Source organism: Vicugna pacos, chromosome 6, assembly GCF_048564905.1.
Source record: "Vicugna pacos chromosome 6, VicPac4, whole genome shotgun sequence".
NCBI classification, from domain to species: domain Eukaryota; kingdom Metazoa; phylum Chordata; class Mammalia; order Artiodactyla; family Camelidae; genus Vicugna; species Vicugna pacos.
The window spans coordinates 87,738,929-87,749,277 of record NC_132992.1 but is presented as its reverse complement, the minus strand read 5'-3'; positions in this window follow the sequence as shown (position 1 = coordinate 87,749,277).

Sequence of the window (10,349 nt, the reverse complement as noted above, 5' to 3'; positions counted from 1 at the left end):
ACATCCATGCCCTAGAGATGTGCGTGCTCTGGCTGAAGAACCAGACTAGCTCGAATGTCTAAGTTCTGTGCCACCCTCCCAAACACAGCTGCCCCGTGGCTGCCCTGAAGTCAGAATGATACCCATATGCGGCAACACGCCAGGTGCCGCTGGGAGCCCTGATGAAGGATGCCATAGCCAGTGGGGGGCCGCCCTGCTCCCCAGAACACAAAATGTGCCCACGCCGCCACCCACTCACTGTCTCCACGCTTTGGCAGCAACCCAAGCAGATGCCAAAGCAGGACAACCTGTCCCTATGAGCTCTAAGCCAGCAGCAGCTGCCTTCATGCCCTGTGCTGGCAGTGGGGCCAGAAGACCCAGGGGCCTCCTGGGGGCATGCGCAGAGTCAGTCTGAGAAGGGGACAGGTGAGATCCCCATGGGCTGAAGAGAAGTGACCACTCAAAGAATCTCCTGATTGAGGACACAGTCCACTAGAGAACCCACCACCCAGGCCGTCTCTCAGTGTAACGGGTTGAACTGCATCCTCCAAAAGATATGTTCAAGTCCGAGCCACTGGTGCCCTTGACCTTATGTGAGTCTCTGCAGATGTAATCAAGTTATGATAAGGTCATACTGGATTAGGGTGGATCCTAAATCCAATACCTGGTGTCTTTATAATAGGAAAGAGGGGACATTTGGATGTAGAGACACATGACACACAGGGAGGCCGGCATGCAAAGATGGAGGCAGACATGGGAGGGCTGCAGCTGTACAGCAAGGACTGTCAGCAACCAAGAGAAGCCTGGAGGAGGCAAGGCATAGGTTTTCCCCTGGAACCTTCAAAGGAACCTGCTGACACCTTGATTTCGGACTTCTGGCCTCCAGAATGCATTTCCATTGTTTAAGCCACCCAGCTTGCTACTGCAGCCCAGGAAACTAAGCACTCAGCAAGGACAAAGGAGAGTCAAGATCAGAAGACCCCTCCCACCTGCAGGTGTTGTGCATAATAACCGGACTATGAACTTGGTGTGACTCCTGAGTACAGAGACCCTGGTCCACATTCCTGCTCCCACCGTGTGACCCTGGGCTCGCCCCCAAGACAGTCTGAGCCTTTTTTGTTATTTTGGGCCATTAAGCCCCGCCCACCCACCCACAGAGCTGCTAAATTCGACTGTGCCAGAGATGGGCTATATAAACAAAATCGTTGTGTGAATTACGAGACTCTCGTGGAAGAAGGCGAAGTTGCTCTAACAGCCAGTGGTCTTCCTCAAGAAGGGAATTAACATTCAAAGCTGAGGTCACTCTCAGGGCTGCTCCAGGGGAAGTGGAACCTTGGTATAGCTTCCAAACCAGAATGCATTTTCAGAAATCAGATCATTTGAGTCTATCTGCATACATCAAACACTTGCTCTGTTTAAGTGTGTTTTCCAGCACAGATTCCTAATCTGCAAATGTTGGTCCAACCTCCATGTTGCCAATAAGGCTGTCTTTCTAAATCACAGACTGGGTGGTGCTGCTTCTCTGCACCCCATGCTTGGTCGGCTCCCACTGTGGCATCCAGCCTGGGCTCTCCACACTCTCCCAGAGCTCCATCCTCACGTGCTTCTGTGTCCATCCCGCATCATCTCCATCGCACAAGGTGGAGACAGTAACAATGCCTGTAGGAGACTCAGGATGAAACAGTGCATGTCAGGCTCTGAGCCCAGTGCCGGCACAGGTCAGTGTTCTGTTATTATCGTTAAGTGATCTGTGTGGGCTCCTTAATGCCCACAGGTCCCTGATGTGGATCCACAGACCAGATAAGGTCTATGACCAAAGTCTTAGTTCTCTCCAGCAAAATGTAAAAACCAAGAATAATGCGTGTGGATTGGTTAATTAATGAGACTTAATTAATCAAATTAATTACTTTTTGAAAATTCCAATATTGGAGCTTCCTATTTTTCTTATTATTTATAACACGATGGTGGTAACAGAAGGCAGAATTTGGCAGTCTCTGATGGACCTGGAAATCGTCATTCTAAGTGAAGTAAGCCAGAAAGAGAAAGAAAAGTACCATATTCTATCACTCATATGTGGAATGTAAAAAAAAAAAAAAGACACAAATGAACTTATTTACAAAACAGAAACAGACTCACAGACATAGAAAACAAATTTATGGTTACCGGGGGAAAGGGAGTGGGAAGGGATAAATTGGAAGTTTGAGATTTACAGATACCAACTACTATATATAAAATAGATGAACAACAAGTTTCTACTGTGTAGCACAGGGAACTATATTTAATGTCTTGTAGTGACCTACAATGAAAAAGAATATGAAAAGGAATATATATGTGTATATGTGTGACTGAAGCATTATGCTGTACACCAGAAATTGACACAACATTGTAAACTGGCTATACATCAATTAAAAAATTCAAAAAAAAATTGGCAATCTCATGCCAACTTCCTGATTAAACAAATTTCCCAACCTGTGTACATCAAAAGGCTGGTGACTGGAACCCTAAACCATGAACTGGTTTTGAGGTAGTGAAGGTGTCACTTCTTTCCTCTCACCCTTCCTCCCCTTCCAGGGGAACAGTCCCAATTAACAGCCCAAGAGAGGCAGCTCTCCTGACCACGTGATCCCACCCACCCAGCCACAGCTGCTTATACCAGAACCCCCGCCATCTAAGCCTGGCCACTCAGCTTTTCTCCTGGGAACCTAGGTCCCCAAGGAGACGGAGTGAGTTGTGAGGTTATGCAGATGTAGGGTGGAGGATGTCTTTTGGGGTGACCATTATTGAGCCGTGTGCTCAGAGGAGTGGGAAGAGAGAGCCAAAGTTGAGAGATGGGGAAGAGGGCAGTGCCAGATGGTGAAACCTGGGGCTCCAGACAGAGAGGGAAGGAGATGTCCTGACAGCGACGATGATTTTTCTGTGACCGTTTCTCCTCTTTGAAGCCAGACCGCATGCCTTGCTTTGGTTTCCATGACATGTGGATTCCTTATCCACAGTCTCCTAGTGCTCACTAATGGGCTGATTTTTCTTTCTGCCCCTCTGGGTTCCATGAGAATGGAGACTGGGTGGGTCTTGTTGGCACAGAGCTGCTGCTCAATAAAAAGTCTCTGGATGGATGAAAGGTTGGTGATAAGCCTGCTGGGGGTGGGGGTGGGGGGTCTGATTCTTGCCACCCTGTGTGCCAATCAAGATGCAGGACTTCCAGCAACAGCCCCAAGAGAAGTCATCTCTCTGTGCTGCCCACCCTCTAAAGCTTTCAGGGAAACAAGAAGTGAGAAAGCCAGAAACCAGAACCAGAACCAGAAACCAGAACCAGACAGGGATGACTGCTCAGGGGTTTCCACAAGGAGTGTTCATTCCCAGTGAAGGGCCAGGGGAAAGAGGTGGCCAGAGTCACTGGGAACATTCTATCCCCAGTTTGGAACCTATCCCCAGGGGATACAGATAAGAACCTGGTGGCTCGGAGTCCAGGAGAGAAGCATGGACTGCTGAGTGGCGAAGAGTCAAGAGTGATGTAGTGCAGGTGAGGGGAGGAGAGGCGGGGAGGGGGAGGGGAGGGCAGGCAGGGAGGGGGCCAGAGAGAAAGGAGGCAGGGTAGGGGAGGTGCAGGCAGGCCTGACATCTCCATCAGATGTGGTGGGCACAGGGCCTAGACCCATAAAAATGTTCCCATTTCTTTTAAAATCAGAAGAAATAAAAGAATGCAATTAGAAAAAATGCTTTAATAGATAATATTAAACTATCCATCTTGATATCAACTCAGTCATGAGATGTAACTTTTGATACTTTCTTATGCAAAAAGGCCCACAGAGGTAAAAGTGCCAAGAGTCCGAGACACGGAGCACCAGGCCCTGGTGTGGGGGAGGGAGGTGAGGGCATGGAAGGGGAGGAGTGGCTACAAAGGTCTGCACCAAAGAGCAGACAGCGGGCTCTTAGCAGCTTTGCTTGCTTCTTCGGGGAGGATGAGGAGGATGCCTGAAAGGTGGACAGGAGGGTACAGCAGTTTAGGGAGCTCCACTTTCCCACAGAGCAAGGTGGTCAGCATTTTAAAATGTCAGCTAGGTGACAGGATGTGTTCAGGATCCCCCTGTCTGGGCCACACCCTACTCTGCCACCTACCAAAGACCACCCCCTGCACAAGCCACCTAAGCACTCCACAGTGGCTTAAAACATGCCCCAAATTCCTCAACGCTCTTCCCACCAACATGGGCTCCAATGCAGACAGCCTCAGTGATTTGATTCTAAGGAACATAAAATGTCAGAAGTGATGCTGGGTGATCTCTGAGGCTTGGCCATAAAAGGAGATACAGGCAGCCCTCCCACCCCACCCCTCCTTCTTGGGACATGTACATTGGAGCCCAGAGCCACGATGGAGGAAATCTGGCTGGCCTGGCCCACCATACAGGAGACCACGTGAAGAGGGCATGGAGATCTCCAGCAGTGCCAGATGCCCCTCCTCCAGGCTGGGTGCATCTTCCTGGCCAAGGTGCCAGACATATGAGGGAGGAAGCTTTCTGGATGATTCTAGCCCCAGCAACAGCCCACCTGTGATCTCACATGAGGCCTTCAGCAAGAACCACCTCACTGAACCCAGGCAGCCCCTGAGCTTGTGAGCACGATAAGGGACAACCAGTGTTTGAAGTCACTGTTTGGAGGTGTTTTATATGCAGCAATAAATACTCTCTAAGCCTTAGTTTCCTCATCTGTAAAATGGGAATAATATAAACATAGCTGCCTGATTGAGCTGTTGCTCAGATTAAATGAAATAGCTCATGAAAAGTACTTATTTAGCACAAAGTCTCCACCCAGAGTAAGCACCTAGTAAGTAAAAGCGATGATTATCTTTAATTGTTATTATTATGGCCATTGGACAGAAGAGAAAATGGGGCTCAAAAAGACTAAAGCAAATTGTCCAATAATCTCACAGCAAGTTAGATGCATCATGGTTTGACCCAGAGAACAGCTTCAACTAAAATGTGCATGCTCCCCAGAAGGTGCTGTGATGGTAATCACGATCTCACTGAAGACCTGTCATTCCCTTCTGGGAGATGCTAGGTCCTTGATGAGAAAAACAGAGGGACCGAGGTCAGACCCTCAAACCATCTTCATAATGTCCACTCTGCCTAACTTCATGGCACCCGTGCATGTTCCAAAACATTTAGTCTCCGACCCTGTGAGAATAATATTTTTTAGCTCTACTCTCCTCTTTCTCTAAAAATCAGTGTAAGTAACTGGACCACTATGCTGCACACCAGAAACTAACACAACATTGTAAATCAACTATAACTTCAATAAAAGAAGATAAGTGTAAATGGGATGGTGAAACCTACGAAATTTGCCAGCACATAGATTACTTCCATCCCAAACTGTAATAACGTACAGGCCTCCCAAGATTATTTATCTAATACATATATTTACTGAGTTTGGGGGTAATAACCTGGTAAAGTTTGCAAACAATTCCTTGGGGCTGTGACGGATGCATTTTATGAACGGGAACTGTACTTATATATCTGCCTAATAAAGCCTTGAAAGTTTTACTGTTTTGAAGTCAGCCAGCAGGATTGCCATCAATCAGCTTCTCATGCATTTGGGAGAACCTCCTTGATAAGGTGCAACAGAGCTGGGAGAGCCAGGCTGCTTCCGAAGCTCAGCTAGGTTCCCGGCAAACAAGACCCTTTGCACAGGGCAACCTGTTACTCAGCCACTAAGAGACCTGGAGCCACTCCTAGCGTTAAGTAAGCTCTGTCCCTGGTGCTGAAGGTGTAGGAATGGACAGTTGAGGAGACAGAGACACCGATGGGGATGCTGAGGGCGGTTTGGGCTAAACTCTGGGACGTCCAAGGAGCTTCCAGAGCCTGGGTGACAGACTTCCCTGGGTAACTGATGGCTCTTTTTATGATACCCAGGACTCCAAACAGACCTCAGACTCAGTTCTTCCCATGCCCAGACCCTGAGAACCATTCTAATCTGCTCTGATGTGGCTCTCTCCTTGCATCAAACATTGGGACACAAACTTCAGAAACAGAAGGAATGACAAAAGGGCTTATGTAGGGGTCATGCCCAGCCCCCTTCAACCCTGGTTGCCCAAGACCCTAGCTCTGGGCCTGGCTTCCGAGAGGAAAGGCAAAGGAACAAGGAGAAAGCCACATCCTCCATGCCTGGCTGGGGGCAAGGTGGTATGAGTACAAACTGTCCATTTCCACATGGACTTCAGCCAACACTGGGCACTGGCCAAACTCAAAGATCATGACCGACTCCAGAGTGATTTGATGTCCTGCTTGGCTCCAATCCCACTGTGTGACCTTGGGCCAGGTGCTTCATCTCTCTGGGCCTCTATTTGTTGACCTACATAAATGGAGCCATTGAGAGGGTGGAGATGAGACCACATTCTGGTGCAGTGAGCTCTCTGGTGGGCGGCAGCTCTTCCAACTGCTGGGGATGCTTTGCCCTTGGCATGATTTGGCAGTCAGCCTGTCCTGAACAAGGCTCTTTGCCAGGGCCAAACTCCCCAGAAACAGTTAAGCATCTGCCCACTGGCCTATGGAACATGTTTTTTTGTTTGTTTTTCTTGTTTTTTTTTTTTTTAATTTCCCTCTCCTTCCCTTAGCAATGAGAAGATGGAAGACAGAGGCAGTATAATCACTCATGACCCCTGGGACATTCTTCTGGTGTCCTGTCTGCCCTGCCAGCTCTGCAGAAGTCACCCATCCTGCTGATCATGTTGATTTCAAAGCTAACCATCTAAGTGGCACACACTTTGGTTCCTGACACTGACCACTCTCCTGCCCATCAAGCCCATGGCTGGGGGAAGCTCGGGCAAGCTGGCTGGTGAATGCACGCCCTAGATTCTCTCAGCTGTGGATGTAGGTCTGGGAGCATTGTTTTTAGGCCAGGAGCAGCCTGAATGCATTTGCAGAGGCGCAGGGAGACCCATGGCTTGGTGAATCAGGCTGGGACACTGCCTGCTCCATTTCCTGTTGGCCAGAGTCCACGGTGGCTGGGCAGCAAGCGCCAGAGCCAGCGGCTACTTTGCTCTCCCTCTGAGTCCAGCAGGGTCGGTGGAGCTGGGGTCTGGGCAAGCAGGGCCTGGAGGATACCTCAATAGGCACAGACCAGGGGAGACAGCGCGATCAGAGAAACAGGGCCTGGAGGTCACCATCCAGACCATGTCTTCTTTTCATACTCTTATACATCTTCGTATACATTTATACGTTTTATACATCTTCACTATGATAGAGACGGCACAGGGGAAGCATGAAACAGGACCACCAGTTCTCTTGTTAAAACCCACACCCTTGCTCAAACACTTCCTCTGACTCCCCATCTCCTGTGAGACACGACACACTCCTTACCCCTGCACTCAAGACCCACTCCCTACGGAGACAGAATGGACGTGGCTGTGCTTCCGCAGCCCAGTGTTACAGCCCTACCCACCTGCTCACCTACCCTCAACTGTCCAGCCTCTGCACCTTAGCTCATGCTTTCCCTCCTGCCTCGAATGCCCTTCCGCCTCATCTCGGCCTGATACATTCCTACTCATCTCTCAAGGCTCCTGGCAAATGCCGCTACCCGCCTCCCTCCAACCCATCATTCCCACCTCTGTCTCTTAAGGCACTTCAGCTGCTCTAATCAGCTACAGGTCGTTACGTAACACATTTCTCAGACTGTCTCTGGGTCCTCGGGAGACAGGAGGCTTCTTGTTTACCCCCATGCCCACACCGTCCTGCCTGATGGCCTCTCAGTGACGGCCCGGTCCACGTGTCCACTGCAGGAATCTGCGTGACAGATGCTAAGCGTGAGAGTGCTGCCTTCCGTAAGATTCAAGGAGAAGCATCTACCGTGGGCAGGACCCTGAAAGGTCGGGGTGTGAACTTTTCATGGCCCTTCTCACGCGGATATACTGCTGGGCAGCCTGGCTTCGAGGGAACTCAAAGTGGTGCCATGTGCTGACCGCTAAGACCCTATTTATATCTTCTGCCTCTATACCAGGCTACGCGCTCAGCTCTCCTTGGAGGCACAGCTCACGAAACGGCCCATCTCTCCCTCCTACTCGCCACACAATCAGTATTACTGAGTGCAGTTTGCTTCACCTGGGCTCCTGATAAACAGGCCAGAACTCCTCTTCCCTGGTGGGAGAAGACAGAGGCCAGAGGACTACTGTCCAGGCCTCACTGTCCCATGTGCACGGTGGGAGATGAAACCAAACAGACCCCAGAGCTGTGGCGTCTCCCATGTCTGGCAGCCTGCAGTGGTGCCCAGATGTGGCTGGTGTGCTGAGAATGCTTGTGGAAGAGGAGGAGATGGCATGGCCCCTGGGGTTAGTGGTGGTAGAAGAAACATCCAGACAAGGGAAGGGATCAGTCTCTTTCTAGAAAATTCTGGAAGAGCTCTCTAGGCCCACTTTGACAATCCCGTCCAGTGATGAGTCACCCCCTAAGATGGTGCCCAGAATTAAAGGGCTGCCCTAAGACAGCTTGTACTTGGTGGAGACAGCTTGTACAGCCTGGAAGCCGAGATTGGCCCCAGAGACTGAAAGAGCATCCGTCTGTGCGTGGTTTCAGAGCAGTGGTGGGACAGAGAATGGCAGCTCCTCAGGGCCGTTCCCCACCCTTTCTCATCTGTCGCCAGGTCCCACGGGCTCTCGGAGAGTGACAGGGCTCTCGGGCAGCTGTGTGGGTTTTAGGAGCAGCACAGAAGCCAGTGTGGCTAGAAGGAGCAAAGCAAGAGGAGACGGTGGGAGTGGAGGCCGGACCCAGGGCCAGGCGGTGTAGGGCCCTGCACGCCTGCCCAGAGTCGCTGGTCACTGCTCTTGGGGACACACGGAGCACTGGCAAGCTCCATGAGCAGATAAGGCTGTGGTCTTTTAGAAGGCTCCCTCTGGGGGCCCGCTGGAAAGCAAACTGTAGAGGGCAGTTGGGAACAGAAAGAGTGTGTAGGAGAGAAATGAGGATGGCTTGGGTGAGGTGGAGAGAGTGGCCAGCATGGAGGGCGCCATATCTGGAGCATTTTGACGAGGAAAGGGCATTAGTGATCAACAACTTGTAAGAATTAGTGGTTCTTGAATTCTTATTGCTCCTGCAATAAGAATTACTTGGAGGCTGTTAAAATGCAGGTGCTGAGGCCCCGCCCTCAGAGGTTCTGACTCAATGCATAGGAGCAAGGCCCAGGAATCCGTATTTTAGTAAGCTCCCCGGAGGCTTTCCTGGAACTGGTCCCTGCATCCTGCTTGGAAAAACACTGCAATGGCCCAGTCCTTGCACTTGACCACCAGGGAAGCCAGTGGAGGGCCAGAATCAGGTGGAGGCTCATCCGCAAGTGTCCAGGTGAGACAAGCGGGAAGGCAGGTCTGGCAAGCAGGCCCCCTGACTCCCAGCCTAGGCTCTCCTTCCTGGCCTCCTTGCTCCACTGCAGATTTTGAATGGACCCTGAAGGGCAGGAGGACCATCCCAGGCCTGCGGGAACAGAAGCCATATATGAACACACTGCAGCTGTCTTTGGGCCATCACTGCAGCCCCAGTGCCCAGCAGTGCTCAGAACACAGCTGGTATTCAATGGATTTTTATTCAGCTGTTGTCAATCCACACCTGTCAGACGGAAGAAGGATAGCAGTGGATTCCAGTGATCAGGCAGGACCAGAGAGGCACACCCAGTGGAGGAGATGGCACCATGCCCGAACAGATGGACAGAGCATCTCTCCAACGCCACAGGGATGTCCTGGAGCAGGCCTAGGACAGCCAACCCTCGTGGAGAGCCAGCCTCTGTATCTATGGGAATTTCCGGACCAATGTTGATCTTGTTGGTAAAACTAAGTGAGGAAAGTCTCAACGTTCCCTTTTAGGGAGTAAGTGTGCTCTGCATTCCTGCCTTCCAGGTGGAGGGCTCAGGCCTCCCTTCCTACCTTTAGCGTTTAACACAGCAAAGCCAGGCTTCCTTCTTTAGAAGTACTCAATACAGCCCTCTCAGCAAGTTAATGGGACCGTGTGCATTCATACATCATTTTAAGCATACGCATTATGCTCTCAAAGCACATTCCCTCTGTTTAAAAACATAAGACTTGTCAATATCAATCAACAAAAGAAGATGACTGTCATTATCCCCCATTTTCTTAATGAAAAGGAATCAAGAATCTTTCGGGGGGGTCCCACCAGGCCAATGTGACTGAATGGTTTATCTGCGGCAGGACGAAATGAAACGGTGTGCTGGTCAGAGTCGAAGGCTATATTAGCAGATAGAGGCGGAAAACCTGGGATGATGGAAAAACAGGAGGCTCTGGGCATCCCTGGTGCGCTCTGCTGCTTGGGGATGCTGACGAGGCACACAGAGCCGCTCAGCACCGTGTACTAAGGAGCAGCATGTACTAAGAAGCAAGGAGA